This window comes from Symphalangus syndactylus, chromosome 22, assembly GCF_028878055.3.
Source record: "Symphalangus syndactylus isolate Jambi chromosome 22, NHGRI_mSymSyn1-v2.1_pri, whole genome shotgun sequence".
NCBI classification, from domain to species: Eukaryota; Metazoa; Chordata; class Mammalia; order Primates; family Hylobatidae; genus Symphalangus; species Symphalangus syndactylus.
In genome coordinates, this window is record NC_072444.2 from 20,119,604 (window position 1) to 20,140,439 (window position 20,836).

General features: G+C 51.8%; 1 protein-coding gene and 1 long non-coding RNA gene across 4 annotated transcripts in view; one reads left to right on the forward strand and one right to left on the reverse strand.

Moving 5' to 3' along the window:
* Positions 1-511: 511 nt before the first annotated feature.
* On the reverse strand, positions 512-20,018 carry LOC134735577 (uncharacterized). Of its 3 annotated transcripts, none has more exons than XR_010118777.1 (3): positions 19,617-20,018; positions 18,754-18,917; positions 512-3,348 (listed from the first exon to the last, which is right to left on the reverse strand). It is a non-coding gene; the product is annotated as an uncharacterized lncRNA (long non-coding RNA). The 3 variants fall into 3 exon arrangements; XR_010118776.1 differs by having other exon boundaries at positions 17,881-18,917; positions 19,617-19,994; XR_010118775.1 differs by lacking the exon at positions 512-3,348 and having other exon boundaries at positions 16,939-18,917; positions 19,617-19,994.
* A 103-nt stretch (positions 20,019-20,121) lies between these two features.
* Positions 20,122-20,836, forward strand: part of RCC2 (regulator of chromosome condensation 2) — a 33,091-nt gene continuing 32,376 nt past the window's right edge. The window contains exon 1 of the mRNA XM_055260744.2: positions 20,122-20,294. The gene's annotated coding sequence lies outside the window, so the exon portion shown is untranslated. The remainder of the gene's footprint in view (positions 20,295-20,836) is intronic.

The window sequence follows — 20,836 nt, forward strand, 5'->3', positions numbered from 1 at the left end:
TGGCGTGGGGAAAGCTAACATTCAGGAGTGCCTGGATCCTAAGGTGGATGTCTGGGTGGTAGGAACATGGTGAACGGTCTTGTGGAGGGTCTTAAGGTAATAGATGCTGCCCACTGGAATGGAAGCCCCTCAAGGGCAGAGGGCAGACTCTTTATTTTTTTTTTAAGACGGAGTCTCACTCTTGTCCCCCAGGCTGGAGTGCAATGGCACAATCTCGGCTCACTGCAACCTCCGCCTCCTGGGTTCAAGCGATTCTCCTGCCTCAGCCTCCTGAGTAGCTGGGATTATAGGCACCTGCCACCATTCCTGGCTAATTTTTGTATTTTTATTTTATTTTATTTTTATTTATTTTATTTTTTTTTATTAATTTTTTTTGCATACAAAAACAATAAACATTTTCTAAAAATACATACAAACAAAAAGATGCGTATCAAACATATTAGGAAGGTTGCACATGGGAAGTCGGGGAATAGAAATGGGGGGTGGGAGTTAAAATAAATGAGAGAGAGACTTTATATGGATCAGTGATAACTCAATCCTCTATTTGACAAAGAAGAGGGAGAAGGAAGAGGAAGAAAAAGAAAGTGGGATAAAGGATCAGAAAGGGAGGAAAATAGAAAAAATTAGAGTATGACTCCAGGGTAGACCTGTTTTGTTGTCACTGAGTTGGTTGGTTGGTTTGTCTGTTGTATTCTTCATGTTTCGCCAAGTTGGCCAGACTGGTCTCGAACTCCTAGCCCGAAGTGATCAACCCGCCTCGCCCCCCAGAGTGCCGGGACCACAGGCGTGAGCCACCACATCCAGCCCCCACATTGCTTCTGGCCTCCGTGGTAGACCTCCCAGACGGAGCGGCCAGGCAGAGGAGCTCCTCACTTCTACCCAGACACGGGGCGGCCGGGCAGAGGGGCTCCTCACTTCCCAGACGGGGCGGCCAGGCAGAGACGCTCCTCACTTCTTCCCAGACGATAGGTGGCCGGGCAGAGGCGCTCCTCACTTCCCAGACGATGGGTGGTCGGGCAGAGGCGCTCCCCACTTCCCAGACGATGGGTGGCCGGGCAGAGGCGCTCCTCACTTCCCAGACGATGGGCGGCCGGGCAGAGGCGCTCCTCACCTCCCAGACGATGGGTGGCCGGGCAGAGGCACTCCTCACTTCCCAGATGGGGCAGCCGGGCAGAGGCGCTCCTCACTTTCCAGACGATGGGTGGCGGGGCAGAGGCGCTCCTCACCTCCCAGACGGGGCGGCCGGGCAGAGGCGCTCCTCACTTCTTCCCGGACGGGGCGGCCGGGCAGAGGCGCTCCTCACTTCTTCCCGACGGGGCGGCCGGGCAGAGGCGCTCCTCACTTCTTCCCGGACGGGGCGGCCGGGCAGAGGCGCTCCTCACTTCTTCCCGGACGGGGCGGCCGGGCAGAGGCGCTCCTCACTTCCTCCCGGACGGGGCGGCCGGGCAGAGGCGCTCCTCACTTCCTCCCGGACGGGGCGGCCGGGCAGAGGCGCTCCTCACCTCCCAGACGATGGGAGGCCGGGCAGAGGCGCTCCTCACTTCCCAGACGATGGGTGGCCGGGCAGAGGCGCTCCTCACTTCCCAGACAGGGCGGCCGGGCAGAGGCGCTCCTCACTTCCCAGACAGGGTGGCCGGGCAGAGGCGATCCTCACTTCCCAGACGATGAGTGGCCGGGCAGAGGCGCTCCTCACTTCCCAGACGGGGCGGCCGGGCAGAGGCGCTCCTCACTTCCCAGACGGTGGGTGGCCGGGCAGAGGCGCTCCTCACTTCCCAGACGGTGGGTGGCCGGGCAGAGGCGCTCCTCACTTCCCAGACGGTGGGTGGCCGGGCAGAGGCGCTCCTCACTTCCCAGACGGGGCGGCCGGGCAGAGGCGCTCCTCACTTCCCAGACGGTGGGTGGCCGGGCAGAGGCGCTCCTCACTTCCCAGACGGTGGATGGCCGGGCAGAGGCGCTCCTCACTTCCCAGACGGGGCGGCCGGGCAGAGGCGCTCCTCACTTCTTCCCGGGCGGGGCGGCCGGGCAGAGGCGCTCCTCACTTCTTCCTGGGTGGGGCGCCCGGGCAGAGGCGCTCCTCACTTCTTCCCGGACGGGGTGGCCGGGCAGAGGCGCTGCTCACTTCCCAGACGGGGCGGCCGGGCAGAGGCGCTCCTCACTTCCCAGACGGGGCGGCCGGGCAGAGGCGCTCCTCACTTCCCAGACGGTGGGTGGCCGGGCAGAGGCGCTCCTCACTTCCCAGATGATGGGTGGCCGGGCAGAGGCGCTCCTCACTTCTTCCCGGATGGGGCGGCCGGGCAGAGGCGCTCCTCACTTCCTCCCGGACGGGGCGCCCGGGCAGAGGCGCTCCTCACCTCTTCCCGGACGGGGCGGCCGGGCAGAGGCGCTCCTCACCTCTTCCCGGACGGGGCGGCCGGGCAGAGGCGCTCCTCACCTCTTCCCGGGCGGGGCGGCCGGGCAGAGGCGCTCCTCACTTCTTCCTGGACGGGGCGGCCGGGCAGAGGCGCTCCTCACTTCCTCCCGGACGGGGCGGCCGGGCAGAGGCGCTCCTCACCTCCCACACGATGGGAGGCCGGGCAGAGGCGCTCCTCACTTCCCAGACGATGGGTGGCCGGGCAGAGGTGCTCCTCACTTCCCAGACGGGGCAGCCGGGCAGAGGTGCTCCTCACTTCCCAGACAGGGTGGCCGGGCAGAGGCGCTCCTCACTTCCCAGACGATGGGTGGCCGGGCAGAGGCGCTCCTCACTTCCCAGACGATGGGTGGCCGGGCAGAGGCACTCCTCACTTCCCAGACGGGGCGGCCGGGCAGAGGCGCTCCTCACTTCCCAGACGGTGGGTGGCCGGGCAGAGGCGCTCCTCACTTCCCAGACGGGGCGGCCGGGCAGAGGCGCTCCTCACTTCCCAGACGGTGGGTGGCCGGGCAGAGGCGCTCCTCACTTCCCAGATGGGGCGGCCGGGCAGAGGCGCTCCTCACCTCCCAGACGGGGCGGCGGGGCAGAGGCGCTCCCCACCTTCCAGATGGGGCGGCGGCCGGGCAGGGGCTGCAATCCCAGCACCCTGGCAGGCCAAGGCAGGCGGCCGGGGGGTAGAGGCTGCCGCGAGGCCAGACCACGCCACCGCCCTCCAGCCCGGGCAACACCGAGCACTGGGTGAGCGAGACTCCGTCTGTAGTCCCAGTACCTCGGGAGGCTGAGGCGGGCAGAGCACTCGGCGTCAGGAGCTGGCGACCAGCGTGGCCAAGATGGCGAACGCGTGCCTGCATCCAAAGGAGAAAAGGCAGGCAGCGGTGGCGGGCGCCGGCAGTCCCAGGCAGTCCGCGGCGCAGGCAGCAGCAAGCCGAGTAGATTGTAGCCTGGGCCAGAGAGGGGAAAGAAAGAAAGAAGGAAGGAAGCTAATTTTTGTATTTTTAGTAGAGACGGGGTTTCACCACGTTGGCCAGGCTGGTCTTGAACTCCTGACCTCAGGTGATCCGCCCGCCTCAGCCTCCCAAAATGCTGGGATTACAGGCATGAGCCACCGCGCTCAGCCTCTTTTTTTTTTTTTTTTTTTTTTTTTTTTTTTTTGAGACATAGTCTCACTCTGTCGCCCAGCCTGGAGTGTAGCGGTGTGATCTCGGCTCATTTCAACCTCCCTCTCCTGGGTTCAAGGGATTCTCCCATCTCAGCCTCTTGAGTAGCTGGGATTACAGGCATGCACCACCATGCCTGGCTAATTTTTGTATTTTTAGTAGAGATGGGGTTTTGCCATGTTGCCCAGGCTGGTCTCGAACTCTTCGCCTCAAGCAATCCACCCACCTAAGGCTCCCAAAGTGCTGGGATTACAGGCACATACCACTGCACCTGGCCTGTGTTAAACTTTTCACTGAGGTATAATATACGGATGGATGGATAGGTAGGTAGGTAGGTAGATAGACAGAAAGAAAAGGCTGCATATCATATGTGTACAGCGGAATAAATTTTCACAAACTTAATGCCCTATGTAACCAGCACCCAGATCAAGAAACAAAACACAGACTGGGCAATATAGTGAGAGCTTGTCTCTATAAAAAAATTTTGGCCGGGCGTGGTGGCTCACGCTTGTAATCCCAGCACTTTGGGAGGCCGAGGCGGGCGGATCACGAGGTCAGGAGATCGAGACCACGGTGAAACCCCGTCTCTACTAAGAAAAAAACACAAAAAATTAGCCGGGCGTGGTGGCGGGCGCCTGTAGTCCCAGCTACTGGGAGAGGCTGAGGCAGGAGAATGGCGTGAACCCAGGAGGCGGAGCTTGCAGCGAGCCGAGATCGCGCCACTGCACTCCAGCCTGGGTGAAAAAGCAAGACTCCGTCTCAAAAAAAAAAAAAAAAAAAAAAATTTTAAAATTATCTGGGCAGCCAGGCTCAGTGGCTCATGCCTGTAATCCCAGCACTTTGGTAGGCCGAAGCGGGCAGGGCAGATCACTTGAGGTCAGGAGTTTGAGACCAGTCTGGCCAACATGCAAAACCCTGTCTCTACTAAAAATACAAAAATTGGCTGGATGTGGTGGCGCACGCCTGTAATCCCAGCTATTCTTGAGGCAGGAGAATCCCCTGAACCCAGGAGGCAGAGGTTGCAGTGAGCTGAGATTGCGGCACTGCACTCTAGCCTGGGCGATAGAGTGAGACTCCATCTCTTAAATAAATAAATAAAAATTTGCTGGGCATGGTGGTGCATGCCCGTGGTCTCAGCTACCCAGGAGGCTGTGGCACGAGGATCTCTTGAGCACAGGATTTCAAGACTGCCGTGAGCCCTAATCATGCCGCTGCACTATAGGCTGGGTGACAGAGTGAGACCCTACCTAAAAAAAAAAGAGGCTTGGCAGGCTTTTTCTGTAAAGGCCTAGAAAGGAAGTATTTTAGCTTTTGTGAGCCAAGAGTCAAGCCCAAGGACATGGCTGTATGTGGGTACTCATATAATGAGAGAAAACAAATTTTTCACAAATGTTTTATTGTTTTTTGCTTTTTCTAATTTTTTCTTTTTTTTTTTTTTTTTGAGATGGAGTCTTGCTCAGTCGCCCAGGCTGGAGTGCAGTGGTGCGATCTCGGCTTACTGCAACCTCCGCCTCCCAGGTTCATGCCATTCTCCTGCCTCAGCCTCCTGAGTAGCTGGGACTACAGGCGCCCGCCACCTCACTCGGCTAATTTTTTTGTATTTTTAGTAGAGACGGGGTTTCACTGCGTTAGCCAGGATGGTCTTGATCTCCTGACCTCGTGATCTGCCCGTCTCGGCCTCCCAAAGTGCTGGGATTACAGGCGTGAGCCACCACGCCCAGCTTTTTTTCATATTTTTTTAGAGATGGGGTTTTGCCATGCTGCCCAGGCTGGAGTGCAGTGGTGCGATCTCTGCCCATTGGAATCTCCGCTTCTTGGGTTCAAGTGTGATCTTCTCACCTTAGCCTCCCAAGTAGCTGGGACTACAGGTGCACACCACCACCTGGCCAATTTTTGTATTTCTAGTAAAGACAGGGTTTCACCATGTTGGCCAGGCTGGTCTTGAACTCCTGGGCTCAAGTGATCCACCCTCCTCGGCCTCCCAAAGTGCTGGGGTTATAAACATGAGCCACCACACCTGGCACAAATGCTTTATTGTTTTGTAACGAATTCTAAAATAATAGTAGTAATTGAGTAGAATTTTTGTATCATCTGTCCACTGATAAGCAGAATGAAATTTGAATGGTGGGGAGATAACATTTTGCCTAACTGAGGTTCAAATGTAAAAACCATTCTTAACTCGAAGGTTGAATTTGGCCTCTCTTTTTCCTGAAGGTCTCAGAGCATTTATCACAAATTCCCTCCTATAATTTGTTGGTATTTGCTAGATCTTGTTCCAAGAAAAGAAGTGCCAGGGATGTTCACCCAAACTCTGCTACAGGTTAGTTTTATCATCTTGGGGATCACTGTAGCCATAACACGTCCTTCGTCCAATGCGTGGCAAGTTAAACCCTGAGACGCCGGGTTGCAGCAGACAAAGAGGTTCAATCATAGGGCTGCTGAAGGAGGATATGGGAGGAAACCTCAAATCCATCTCCTTGAGGAGTTTGGAGCTAGGGTTTTTTTTGAGACAGAGTCTCGCTCTGTCGCCCACACTGGAGTGCAGGGCCCAATCTTGGCTCACTGCAACCTCCGCCTTCTGGGTTCAAGTGATTCTCCTGCCTCAGCCTCTCGAGTAGCTGGGATTACAGGCATCCGCCACCATGCCCGGCTACTTTTTGTATCTTTAGGAGAGATGGGGTTTTACCATTTGGCCAGGCTGGTCTCGAACTCCTGACCTCGTGATCCGCCCACCTTGGCCTCCCAAAGTGCTGGGATTACAGGCATGAGCCACAGCGCCCGGCCTATTTATTTATTTAGAGATGAAGTCTCTGTCGCCTAGGCTGGAGTGCAGTGGCGCGATCTCGGCTCACTGCAAGCTCCGCCTCCCAGGTTCACGTCATTCTCCTGCCTCAGCCTCCTGAGTAGCTGGGACTACAGGCACCCGCCACCACGCCTGGCTAATTTTTTTTTGTATTTTTAGTAGAGACGGGGTTTCACCATGTTAGCCAGGATGGTCTCGATCTCCTGACCTTCGTGATCCGCCTGCCTCGGCCTCCCAAAGTGCTGGGATTACAGATGTGACCCACCGCGCCCGGCCTCATTTTGTATTTTTAAATTTTGTGTACAGACAGGGTCTCGCTATGTTGCCCAGGGTGGTCTCAAACTCCCGTTTTCAAGAGATGCTCCTGCCTTGGCCTTCCCAGGTTTGGGGATTACAATGACCCATTGTGTCCCCCGGCTGTAAACAATATTTAAACAAAATCCTTATGATTCTAATGTCAGGAATCCTATCTATAGAGGTCAGCTGTGGTGGCTCATGCCTCTAATCCCAGCACTTTGGGATGCCGAGGTGGGCGGATCACCTGAGGTCAGAAGTTTGACACCAGCCTGAGCAACATGGCAAAACCCTCATCTCTACTAAAAATACAAAAATTAGCCAGCCGGGTGCGGTGGCTCAAGCCTGTAATCCCAGCACTTTGGGAGGCCGAGGCGGGCGGATCACGAGGTCAGGAGATTGAGACCACAGTGAAACCCCGTCTCTACTAAAAAATACAAAAAATTAGCCGGGCGTAGTGGCGGGCGCCTGTAGTCCCAGCTACTCGGAGAGGCTGAGGCAGGAGAATGGCGTGAACCCGGGAGGCAGAGCTTGCAGTGAGCCGAGATCGCGCCACTGCACTCCAGCCCGGGTGACACAGCAAGCCTCCGTCTCAAAAAAAAAAAAAAAAATTAGCCAGGTGTGGTGGCATGCAGGTATAATCCCAGCTACTTAGGAGGCTGAGGCACGAGGGTTGCTTGAACCCGGAAGGCAGAGGTTGCAGTGAGCTGAGATCATGCCACTGCACTCCAGCCTGGGCAACAGAGACACCATCCAAAAAAAAAAAAAATTCCTATCTATAGGAATAATGGGGATACAAATAGTCAGTATCTAATGCTAGGTGACTTTTGGCTATAAGGAAGTGGGTCAAAGTGAAGCCTGATTAATGCTTAATTATAACATTCTTTCCGCCATGATTTCCTGTTAACTTGTGAGGATGGCTTCATTACTACACTCGTCTGCAGAATATTTGCTGAACAAATACTATGTTCTGGAAGCTGTGCTTGAGCCTGTGGACACAGCAGGAAACAAGGTAAGTCTGAGCCCTCCCTCTCGAAGCTTCAAGTCTAATAAAGAGAGACAGAAAAGTTAAAAGGTAAGACCCTTGACCTTTCTGAGTCTCAGTTTCCCATACTATAAAATGGGCATAATAATCTGTGATCCATGTCCTCACCAACTGGTCGTGAGGCCCAAGAGGGAAGATGAATGTGCTTTGTAAACTCGAAAGCATCTTACTGATGTGAGCCGGGACCTTCCTCATGTATTATTTTTAGCTGCTTTTTCTGGTCTAAAACAAGATTTTTTTTTTTTTTTTTTTTTGAGATGGAGTCTTGCTCTGTCTCCCAGGCTTTAGTGCAGTGGTGTGATCTTGATTCACTGCAACCTCCGCCTCCCGGGTTCAAGCAATTATCTGCCTCAGCCTCTGGAGTAGCTGGGATTACAGGCATCTGCAACCACGCCCAGTTAATTATTTTAGTAGAGACGGGGTTTCATCATCTTGGCCAAGGTGGTCTTGAACTCCTGACCTCGTGATCCACCCACCTTAGCTTCCCAAAGTGCTTGATTACAGGCGTGAGCCACCGCGCCCGGCCTTTTTTTTTTTTTTTTTCCCCAGACAGAGTCTCACTGTCGCCCAGGCTGGGGTGCAATGGTGCCATCTCAGCTCACTGCAGTCTCTGCCTCCTGGGTTGAAGCAATTCTCCAGCCTCAGCCTCCCGAGTAGCTGGGACTACAGGCACAGGCCACCATGCCCAGCTAGTTTTGGTATTTTTTAGTAGAGACAGGGTTTCACCATGTTGACCAGGATGGCCTCAAATTCCTGACCTGAAGTGATTGTCCTGCTTCGGCTTCCCAAAGTGCTGGGATTACAGGCATGAGCCACCACAACCAGCTAGAGCTGGGATTTGAACCCAAACAGTTCGAGCTATCTCTTGCTCTAGTCCACTCTTTTCAGCTGCCCCAGAAGGGCCCTGCTTGAGACTGTGGGGTCACCTCTGCCCATCCCTGCTCTGTGAGTCATCTCAAAACCCCCTCTGTATCAGACAGGTTGCCCAGACATCCCGAACACCCTGTTTTGGACAGACAGCATCAGGTGGTGATGGTATGGGAGGAAAATGCTTCTGTGTCAGCCAAATTCCCTCCTTCCCTCTGAAGCAAGGAAGGGGAACCAGCTCAAGTCTCGAGAAATTTAATGAGGTTTGGTAAGGAATGCACTCTTTTGAAAAATGCGTGCATAATAACAGTGATTTAAACCGCCGAGAAGATGAAAAATAATGAGTGGTTTCGTTGTCAGAGCGGCAGGGACTGAGCCACAGCCTTGAGGGCGTGGACACATGGTCCCCCTCCATTCGATTCAGACTTGGAGACAGCTCAGCTTCCCTGGGTCTTAGTTTTCTCATTCCTCAAAGCAAGAATTGGATTCCAGCTAGAAAATGATACTTTGCAGGGCAACTAGTGGACACAGAAATGACTGTCTTGGCCCCGTGCAGTGGCTCACACCTGTAATCCGAGCACTTTGGGAGGCCGAGGCCGGTGGATCACGAGGTCAGGAGTTCAAGACCAGCCTGGCCAAGATAGTGAAACCTCGTCTCTACTAAAAATACAAAAATTAGTCGGGTGTGGTGGTGGGCACCTGTAATCCCACCTACTCAGGAGGCTGAGGCAAATAACTGCTTGAATCTGAATCTGGAAGTTGGAGGTTGCAGTGAGCTGAGATCGCGCCACTGCACTCCAGCTTGGGTGACAGAGCGAGACTCCAACTCAAAAAAAAAAAAAAAGAGAGACTGTCTTTCCTACATACAGGCCAAGATCAGGCTCCCACTAGCGAGGCGCATCCTCCTTTGGTGCCGACTTCCTGCTTCCTGAGCCCCATAATCCTGCCACTATCTGATGATGAGGTTGCACATTTGGCAACACTTTTTCTATTTTTTTTAAATTTTTTGAGACAGGGTCTCATTCTGTCGCTCAGGCTGGAGTGCAGTGGTGCAAGCATAACTCATTCCACCTTCTGGGCTCCAGTGAGCCCCCGCCTCAATCTCTTTAGTAGCTGGGGCTGCAGATGCACACCATTATGCCCAGCTAATTTTTTTTTTTTTTTTTTTTTTTGAGACTGAGTCTTGCTCTGTAGCCCAGGCTGGAGTGCAATGGTGTGATCTCGGCTCACTGCAACCTCCGCCTCCCAGGTTCAAGCAATTCTCCTGCCTCAGCCTCCTGAATAGCTGGGATTACAGGCACCTGCCACCATGCCTGGCTAATTTTTATATTTTTAGTAGAGATGGGGTTTCACCATGTTGGCCAGGCTGGTCTCAAACTCCTGACCTCAGATGATCCACCCACCTCGGCCCCCCAAAGTGCTGGGATTACAAGCGTGAGCCACCGCGCCCGGCCAAAAACTCAATCACTTTTATGAACCACAAAAGTGTTCATGATCCAAACATTTATTTATTTATTTATTATTATTTTTGAGATGGAGTCTCGCTCTGTCGCCCAGGCTGGAGTGCAGTGGTGCGATCTCAGCTCACTGCAACCTCCTGGGTTCAAGCGACTCTCCTGCCTCAGCCTCCCCAGTAGCTGAGAGTACAGGCATGCACCACCATACCCAGCTAATTTTTGTATTTTTAGTAGAGACGGGGTTTCACCATGTTGGCCAGGCTGGTCTCGAATTCCTGACCTAAGGTTATTCACCCACCTCTGCCTCCCAAAGTGCTGGGATTACAGGCGTGAGCCACCTCGCCCGGCCGAGATTGTCTTTTAAGGTGATGCCTCTGCGTGAGACTCAAAGCCCACAGAACCATGTGTTATTCACTCCAGAGGCCCTTCTGTTTCCAGTCTCAGAACCAAGACCTCTGTAGAGATAGCAAAATAAGGAGCAAGCAGGAGTCCTAACAGGAGGGGGTATTTAAGGAGAGGCCAGTGGGGACAGTGGAATAAGTGTAGGAATGGCTTGGGTGGAACCCTGAAGTTAGCGACAATAAATCTTAGCCTCTGAAAATAGACGAGGTGGGCCAGGCATGGTGGCTCACACCTGTAATCCAAGCACTTTGGGAGGCCGAGGCAGGCAGATCACCTGAGATTGGGAGTTCAAGACCAGCCTGACCAACATGGAGAGACCCAATCTCTACTAAAAATACAAAATTAGCCTGGCGTGGTGATGCATGCCTGTGGTCCCCGCTGCTCGGGAGGCTGAGGCAGGAGAATCGCTTGAACCCGCGAGGTGGAGGTTGCGGTGAGCTGAGATTACGTCATTGCACTCCAGTCTGGGCGACAGAGTGAGACTCCGTCTCAAAAAAAAAAAAAAAAAAAATTAACAACAACAACAAAAAGAAAATAGACAAGGTGGCTCACGCCTGTAATTCCAGTACTTTGGGGGGCCAAGGTGGGAGGATCACTTGAGTTCAGGAGTTCAAGATCAGCCTGGGCAACACGGCAAGCCCTCATCTCTTACTAAAAATGAAAAAATTAGCTGGGCATGGTAGCACACGCATATAATCCCAGCTACTCCGGAGGTTGAGGCTGGATAATTGCTTGAGCCCAGGAGACTGAGGCTGCAGTCCAGCCTGAGGGACAGAGCGAGACACCATCTCAAAAAAAAGAAAAAGAAAAAGAGAAAAAGAATGGGTTCAGATTCTGGCTTCACCACTTCCATCTGTGAGACCGTGAACAAGTTTCTTAACTTCTTTATGTCTTGGCTTCCAGATCTATAAAATGGACTGTTAGGGGATGAATATGTCCCCCCCGAGTCCATATGTTGAAGTGCAAACCACCAGTATCTCAGAATGTGGCTGTACTGTATTTGGAAATAGGGTCTCAAAAGAGGTAATAAAGTTAGAAAGAGGTCATTACACTGGTCCTAATGCAATGTGACTGGTATCCTTATGAGGACACAGACACACTCAGAGGGAAGATCACGTGAAGACACAGAGAGAAGGTGGCATCTACAGGCCATGGAGAGAGGCCACAGAAGAAACCAACCCTGCTGACCCCTTGGTCTTGGACTTATAGCCTCCAGAGCTGTGGGAAGATAAGGTTCCGATTTTAAGCCACCCTGTCTGTGGTATTTTGTTATGGCAGCCCTAGCAAACTAATACGGGGACCCACAACAGTATCCGTGTTGCATGGATGTTATGAAGATTAAACCAGCTTTTTATGGGGAGTGCTTGGCCCAATGTCTGGTGCAAGGTAAGAGCTCAGTGCACACCAGAGCATCTTGTTCTATTTAAGAACTCCTCTGCTTCATCTAGCTGACTCAGGCCACTTAGTGAATGTGAAAATCAGACAGTCCAGATATTTGGCACTGTAGGGACTCTCCACAGGATCGACTTCTTCATTTTTCAAAGGGTTATTATGGTTTTACATGACATGATGTGGCCTGAAATGCAATGATTCCCAGCCACCAGGGCCACCTGATACATTAAACAGGCGGCACTCCTTCTGGCCTTGTCATTAATCTTCCCGGCAAATGACACAGTTCTGCAGCTAGGCCCAAAGCCTTGGTTTTTCTCGTCCATTCCAACTCTCATGGTTCTTGACCTCACCCAAACGTCGCTCGCCCGCTGGGCTTCATTTCGCAATCGACACTGGATGAACAGCTGTAGGACCTGCACTTTGTTTGTGCCTCTGTCTCTCTTTCTTTTTGAGACGGAGTCTCACTCTGTCACCCAGGCTGGAGTGCAGTGGCATGATCTCGGCTCACTGCAACCTCCGCCTCCCGGGTTCAAGAGATACTCCTGCCTTAGCCTCCGGAGTAGCTGGGATTACAGGAGCCTGGCACCATGCCTGGTTAATTTCTATAGTTTTAGTAGAGATGGGGTTTCCCCACATTGGTCAGGCTGTTCTCTAACTCCTGACCTCAGGTGATCTGCCTGCCTCGGCCTACCAAAGTGCTGGGATTATAGGTGTGAACAATCGTGCCTGGCCAGCCTCTGTCTCTTTTTCTGGTCTCATGACTATTCATCCATATTGCCCACCGGCAGGGGAAGATGGAATCTCTGCAGAAGATAGCTTTTATTTGCAAACTTAGGTGAGGGATAATCTTAGAAAATGACTGGAGACCTTTTTTTTTTTTTTTTTTTGAGACCCAGTCTCACTCTGTCACTCAGGCTGGAGTGCAGTGGCACTCTTGGCTCACTGCAATCTCTGCCTCCCAGGTTCAAGCGATTCCCCTGCCTCAGCCTCCTGAGTAGCTGGGACTACAGGTGTGCACCACCACGCCCGGCTAATTTTTTGTATTTTAGTAGAGACGGGGTTTCACCATGTTGGCCAGGATGGTCTCAATCTCCTGACCTCATGATCCGCCCATCTTGGCCTCCCAAAGTGCTGGGATTACAGGCGTGAGCCACCGCGCCCGGCCGACTGGAGAGCTATTGATTATAGACCAGCTTTATAAATTGTGGCTCTATCACAAGCCAGGAACACAACATGAATGCAAACACTCCTGCAGATTGGGAGCGCCGGTGGTTACAAACTAACAGGCAGACGTTGATGAAAGTGATTTCGATCCTGTTTTTCCTGGGTCTGAAAAATTAGATTTAACTCCCAAGGTGTGCTCATTTTCATTTCAAATTTCTCCTGTACTAAAGGAGGAAGAGCAGGCCCAGCTGATGGCAAAACTGTGAAGTGGTTGCTTACTCCTTCAGATGCAAGGAACAGGGGCTGCAAAAGCGTGAGCTCCTCCAACCCTCAGGAAGAGAAGTGGGTGCACCAGCTGCCAGGCCCAGGGCAGTGGAGAGGGTCAGTAAATATCTGTTGAATTTCCTTAAGTCTTCATTAGGCCAGTGTATTAGTCCGATTTCACACTGCTATAAAAATACTACCCAAGACTGGGTAATTTATAAACAAGGGAGGTTTAATTGACTCACAGTTTAGCATGGCTGGGGAGGCCTCAGGAAACTTACAATCATGGCAGAAGGGCAAGCAGGCACCTGCTTCAAAAGCAGGAGGCCAGGCGTGGTGGCTCACTTGAGGTCAGGAATTTGAGACCAGCCTGGTCAACATGGTGAAACCCCATCTCTACTAAAAATACAAAAATTAGCCAGGTGTGCTGGTGCGTGCCTGTAATCCTAGCTACTCAGGAAGCTGAGACAGGAGAATTGCTTGAACCAGGAGGCAGAGGCTTCAGCGAGCCAAGATCACGCCATTGCACTCCAGCCTGGGCGACAGAGACTCCATCTCAACAAAATAAAATAAAACAAAAATAAATAAATAAATAGCCGGGCACGGTGGCTCATACCTGTAATCCCAGCACTTTGGGAGGCCGAGGTGGGTGGATCATGAGGTCAGGAGATCGAGACCATCCTGGCTAATACGGTGAAACCCTGTCTCTACTAAAAATATAAAAAATCAGCCGGGTGAGGTGGCGGGCACCTGTAGTCCCAGGTACTTGGGAGGCTGAGGCAGAAGAATGGCGTGAACCCAGGAGATGTAGCCTGCAGTGGGCCGAGATCGCGCCACTGCACTCCAGCCTGGGCGACAAAGCGAGGCTCCGTCTCAAAAAATAAAAATAAATAAATAAATAAATAAAAACATGAGATTTGGGTGGGGACACAAAGCCTAACCACATCAGCCAGCTTGGTGAGTCTTGGTATCCTGCATCCTGGACCTCCTCACCCTGGACTAGATGCATCTTTTTTTTTTTTTGAGACAGAGTCTCACTCTGTCGCCTAGGCTGGAGTGCAGCGGCACCATCTCTGCTCACTGCAAGCTCCACCTCCCGGGTTCACGCCATTCTCCTGCCTCAGCCTCCCGAGTAGCTGGGACTACAGGCACCTGCCACCACGCCCGGCTGATTTTTTGTATTTTTAGTAGAGACGGGGTTTCACCGTGTTAGCCAGGATGGTCTCAATCTCCTGACCTCGTGATCCACCCGCCTCGGCCTCCCAAAGTGCTGGGATTACAGGCGTGAGCCACCGCGCCCGGCTAGATGCATCTTAAATGTGAGAAGCCACCTTTTGAATGGCTTCCACAGGGCATGGAAAAGTGGTATGATTTTCAGTAGCACTTCTCATACTTTTTTTTTTTTTTTGAGATGGAGTTTCACTCTTTTTGCCCAGGCTGGAGTGCAATGGTGCAATCTCGGCTCACCACACCCGGCTAGTTTTGTATTTTTAGTAGAGACGGGGTTTCTCCATGTTGGTCAGTCTGGTCTCGAACTCCCGATCTCAGGTGATCCGCCTGCCTCGGCCTCCCAAAGTGCTGGGATTATAGGTGTGAGCTACCATGCCCTGCTGCACTTCTCATACTTTAAGATGCATAAAAATCACCTGTTAAAAATGAACATTCTGGGCCAGGTGTGATGGCTCACGCCTGTAATCCCAGCACTTTGGGAGGTCGAGGTGGGTGGATCACCTGAGGTCAGGAGTTTGAGACCAGCCTGGCCAATATGGCAAAACCCCATCTCTACTAAAAATACAAAAAATTAGCTGGGTGTGGTGGCAAGTGCCTGTAATCCCAGCTATTTGTGAGGGTGAGGCAGGAGAATTGCTTGAACTGAGAGGTAGTGGTTGCAGTGAGCCCAAATTGCGCTACTGCACTCCAGCCTGGGCAACAAGAGGGAAAATCCAACTTAAAAAAAAAAAAAGAGCACATTCTGATTCAGTAGGTCTGGGGCTGAACCTGAGATTCAGTGTTTCTTTTTCTTTTTTTTAATTTTTTTGAGACAGAGTCTCACTCTGTCACCTAAGCTGGAGTGCAATGGCATGATCATGGCTCACAGCAGCCTGGACTTCCCAGGCTCTGGCGATTCTCCCACCTTAGCCTCCAAAGTAGCTGGGACTACAGGTTTGCGTCACCACGCCTGGCTAATTTTTTTCTTTTCTTTTCTTTTTTGAGAGAAGTCTCGCTCTTATCCCCCAGGTTTGAGTGCAATGGCTCGATCTTGGCTCACTGCAACTTCCGCCTCCCCGGGTTCAAACGATTCTCCTGCCTCTGCCTCCCAAGTAGCTGGGATTAAGTTGCCTACCACCACGCCCGGCTAATTTTTGTATATTTTAGCAGAGACAGGGGTTTCACCATGTTGGCCAGGCTGGTTTCGAACTCCTGACCTCAAGTGATCTGCCCGCCTCGGCCACCCAAAGTGCTGGGATTACAGGCGTGTACCACCACGCCTGGCCAGATTCTGTGTTTCTGACAATCCTCCTACTGATGCAGATGCCTGTACACTTCCTGGTTCTCCTATCTGCCAGCTGTGTGGCCTCAGGAGGCCTCAGCATCTCCCTGGGCTTCAGTTCTTCCGCTGGATATTATTTAGATGAAGAAACATATATTGACAGCTTACTACATGCCAGGCTGCTCTGGGTGCTTGCTAGAAAAACAAAGATGAAGAAGCCACAAGCCAAGCCCAGGCGGGCCTTGCAGACAGGGGAATTAAAGGTCCAACTACAATATTTAAAGACTCTGGGTTTGAAAATTTCATGACTCATTGGCAGAAGTAGGACGACTGGATCTGCATCTCCCAGAAAACATCCTCCAAACACTATGACAGGGATTCCCCACTGACTACTGTCCTCAGAATCAGGGAATATGAAATCCAGAAGTAACCTCAAGAGAAATTTAGCCCAAACTGTATCTTGCCATTTTACAGAGAGGAGAAACTAGAGAACAGATGCAGAAAGAGTGGGGTCCGGAGAAAATTACTGGTTTTCCAGCTATGCTTTTGAAGGCAGTGATGTCCAATAGGAATAACATATGAGCTACAAAAAACTTAATATGTAATATTAAATTTTGTGGTAGTCACATTGAAAAGAGTAAAAAGACCATCCTGGCTAACAAGGTGAAACCCCATCTCTACTAAAAATACAAAAATTAGCCGGGCGAGGTGGCAGGCGCCTGTAGTCCCAGCCACGCGGGAGGCTGAGGCAGGAGAATGGCGTGAACCCCGGGGGGCGGAGCCTGCAGTGAGCCGAGATCGCGCCACTGCACTCCAGCCTGGGTGAAAGAGCGAGACCCCGTCTAAAAAAAAAAAAAAAAAAAAAAGAGTAAAAAGAAGCCAGGCACAGTGACACATGCCTATAATCCTAGCACTTTGGGAGGCCAAGGCAAAAGGATTGCTTGAGGTCAGGAGTTTGAGACCAGCCTGGGGAACATAGTGAGACCTTGTCTCTACAAAAAAATTTAAAAAATTAGCTGGGCGTGGTGGTGCATGTCTGCAGTCTCAGCTACTAGGGTGGCTGAGGCAGGAGAACTGTTTGACCCTAGGAGGTCGAGGCTATAGTGAGCCAAGATGGCGCCACTACAGTCCAGCCTAGGTGATAGAGTGAGACCCAGTTTCAAAAAAAAAAAAGAGAAAGAATCGTTTCCATTGGTTAGTGCATCACTCCCAGGATCACTGGTTTCATTTTTATAGACACTGGATCAGAAAATTAATCTTTCAAGTACAGGTGTAGCTTTCTGTAGCCAAGTTGAATAGAATTACACTTCTGAGGCTGGGCACAGTGGCTCACGCCTGTAATCCTAGCACTTTGGGAGGCTAAGGCGGGCGAATCACGAGGTCAGAAGTTCAAGACCAGCCTGGCCAACACGGTAAAACCCGTCTCTACTAAAAATACAAAATTAGCTGGGCGTGGTGGCACGTGCCTGTAATCCCAGCTACTTGGGAGGCTGAGGCAGGAGACTGCTTGAACCTGGGAGGTGGAGGTTGCAGTGAGCCAAGATCCCACCACTGCACTCCAGCCCGGGTGACAGTGCGAGACCCCGCCTCAAAAAAAAAAAAAAGTATACTTCTGAGGCTGTGCACAGTGGCTCACCCCTATAATCCCACAACTTTGGGAGGCTGAGGTGGGAGGACCACTCGAGACCAGCCTGGGCAACAGAGAGAGACCTTGTCACTACAAAACATTGAAAAAGAAAAAAAATTTAACCAGGTGTAGCTGCCCATGCCTGTGGTCTCAGCTACTTGGGAGGCTGAAGCGAAAGGATCGCTTGAGCAAGGAAGGTAGAGGCTGCAGTAAGCTGGGATCATACCATCACCCTTCAGCCTGGGTGCTGGAGGAGCAAGATTCTATCTAAAAAAACAAACAAACAAAAAAAGAAAAGAAACAAAAAATCACACCTCACCCCTGGATAAGAACTTAAGCATAGCTGAATCTAACTTGCAAATGATTTTGCTGAAGATGAGGTTAAAGAGTGACGGCAGGCTGGCACTTGGAGCCACATTTCCAAAATTCTGGGTGTAAAATGCTCAGCACAGTGCCAGACACCTGTGCCTCAAAGTGTCAGAGAAATCTCAGCCACCTTCTTTCCCTTACCCTCTCCCAGTTTTGCACCAAACCATCCTGTCCCTGGAGAAGTTGCTCAATTAAAAGCGAGGTGAAATTCCAAGCACAGTTTGAAGGAGGAAGTGTCATCTTCAGCTTGCCTGTAGGTGCACCTCGCTATGTAACATTTGTTACATAAGTGGCAGCACGACACGCCTAACTGATGAATGTCTGTTGCACACCCAATTCCAGCCGGGAGAGTCACGCAGGCTTTCCCTGGGAGAACAGTGGTGTGGAATTGAGGCATGGAGTTGCAAAAATTACTTTTGTCATCTGACAAGTAGGGCCAGTTCCAGGGTGTTATACCCAAAGTGCTTTTCTACTGCAGCATAACCTCAAGAAAAACCAGTTTCAGGAGCACCACACCTAGGATCGGATGATGCAATATGATATTAGCGTCTCATTGCATCAGTGTGTCTGAGGCATTAGTCTTTTAAGCTGGCAAAAAGCATTATAAAGGGGCAAGAGAAAAAATGAAAAGACTTGTAGACTGAAATCTAAAGGTACTGTCAGTGCTGTTCCTAATTGACCACATGGGGTGTTTAGAGGATAAACACCCAGCCACCCACCTCAGCTGACAAGCATCAGCATGCCATTTCCTGAAGGGGACTTGATGGCATATTTAGGCGAAATTCTTTTCTGGTTGGTTCTACTTATGCTTTATATCAAAGCGTCAAAGTTTAACCTCTAAAAAATCTTTTTAAATGCAGGTCTATTAAGAATACGCTTTCAAAGGGTGCTTCTATTCCATCTTGACTTTTCTGAAAATCTCTGAAACGTACCAGTTGATTTCTCATTTCCAAAGTTCTTTTACGTAAGCACACTCAGCTCTCTTGACACAGACTTTTGACTTTGATCAAATACCTTAGATTTGGGCCTCTTGGTTTCTCTGTCTTCCTTTAAAGGACACTTGACGCTTCCCAGTCCTGTTTCTTGCACTAACAATGAATGAATGAATCACAAAAATCCTAGAAGTTTATCCGTTTTCAAGAAGTTGCCTGAAGAAGGAACTTCCTCGTGCAGTACGCCTAAGGAAAAAAGAAGCAGGAGAAAAGCTTTGAGAGGAGAGCAAGTGACGGTGAGATCGTAATGGAAGTGGGGTGGAGAGGTGGAGGGTGGAGACCGGTAGGAAGCAAGCAAGGCTTTTTTCACCCGTCCCAGGACACGCGAACGAGATCAAGCCTCACTGCGGTTCACTAGGGTCTATGCAGGCCCTCGCACCCCTGCCTACCTCCTCAGAACCCAGCCTCTTGGCTCTTCTCACCGCAGCCCCACCAGACAGCTTCCCTCCCAGGAGGTGTCTCTCAAGATCTCGAAATGTGGAGCGTCCCGTTCACTCCACCTGGCCTGGAATACTTTTCCTGCCCCCTTTCATCAGGTCTTATTCATCCTTTAAGTTGTTCAGCATAACTTTCCACCTGAATGCCTTCCCTGGCCCTGGACTAGGATAAATCCCCTCGCCATAATGTTCCTACACAGGCGTCACTTTGTAAAGCTTATCACTCTGGTAATTACTTGTTTACTGATCTGTCTTTCCGTTATGCTGTGCGTTCCACCAGGGTGAAACCTTGTTCCCTGGCTCTGCAGCCCCGGGCACTGTGGGTCTTGCATGTACAGGGGGCTCAGTAAATATTTGTCAAAAAATGAAAAAGTTCCCCTCAAAACCAGCTTCCAGTGCCTCCACGGCCCTCAAATTAATTATGAATTAATTCACTAATACAGCAAACCTTTATGTGATTCTTCCGTGTCACAGCACCTTGCTACATACTGAGGACACATCCACAGGCAAATAAAACTCAGCTTCCCTCTGCACAGGAAAAAATTATTCAAATTGTATTCATCTTTCATTCCACTCAATTAGGGCACGTCCCTTGTTGGCTGCTGCGTGAGCGAAGTAACTATTTTCCAGCGAGTGTCCTCAGGTGACCTGTCTAGACGTGCCCAGGAAAAACAAACCAACATCCTCCTAAGCCGCAAAGAAGTCCCTGACGCGCAGGCCGCACTGCGTGGAAGGCCCGAAGCGCGCTCGCGGGCCCGCGAAAGGGGCAGGAGCAGCGGAGCCGAGGCGGGCGGCGTGGCGTGCGGCGCGGGGCGCAGGCTCGGGTGGGCCGGGCAGGGCCGGGCGGGGCGGGGGCGCCGGCGCCGGGTCCGCCGGCCTGCAGGGGGCGCGCGCGCCCCGGGCCCCGCGCCTCCCGCCCCGCCGCGCGCTCGCTTGCCGCGCGGCCGCACATGTGTTTCTGTTTTGTGTTGTAGCATTTGTTCTGGAAGCTCGTATTTACATTTTAAGTGTATCTGGTGAGTGGGCTGGAGCCCTCGTCTGGGCCGGAAAAAAAAAAACCCTCCGATCCGTCTTTTAGTTGCTTCTCTTCCTTTTTTTGTCTCCGGTTTCTCATCACTCCAACCAGGTAGGGTCTGAAAATCGACAGTGATCAGTTTGTGGGGTCTGGGAAAGTTTTTTTTTTTTCCTTTTTTTAAAGAGAAAAGGTTAAAAAAAAAACCTGGGGGAGGGGGGCTGGGTGATTGAAGGAATAAAAAGAGGAAGGAAGGCTGATCCACGTGGTTTAATCGGAGACAGACAGAGATCCCATTGTTCAAAATCAATAAAAAAAAAAAAAAAAAAAAGCAGACAGGGGAGAGCGCAGGGACGCTGGGGAGCTGGCTGCGGCCCTGGGCACTTTGCAGTCGGATCGGAGACCGGCCGGGCCGCACGGCCGGCAAGGGGGCTGGGAGAGAGTTGGGCACCATTAAAGTTTTTATTTTTCGTGTCTGTGCGAGCAGGTGTTTGGGGCTGGGGTCCGGCTTTCTTCGGGCTCTTCCCCCGTCGCCGGGGGCAGTCCGCTGGAGGGATTCGGCTAACTAGAGCCCGAGGTCGGAACCCCTGAGCTGGGGCCGAACGGGGGTCCAGGGCTGACGCGGGGTGGGGGAGAGCGTTGCATTAAATGCAATG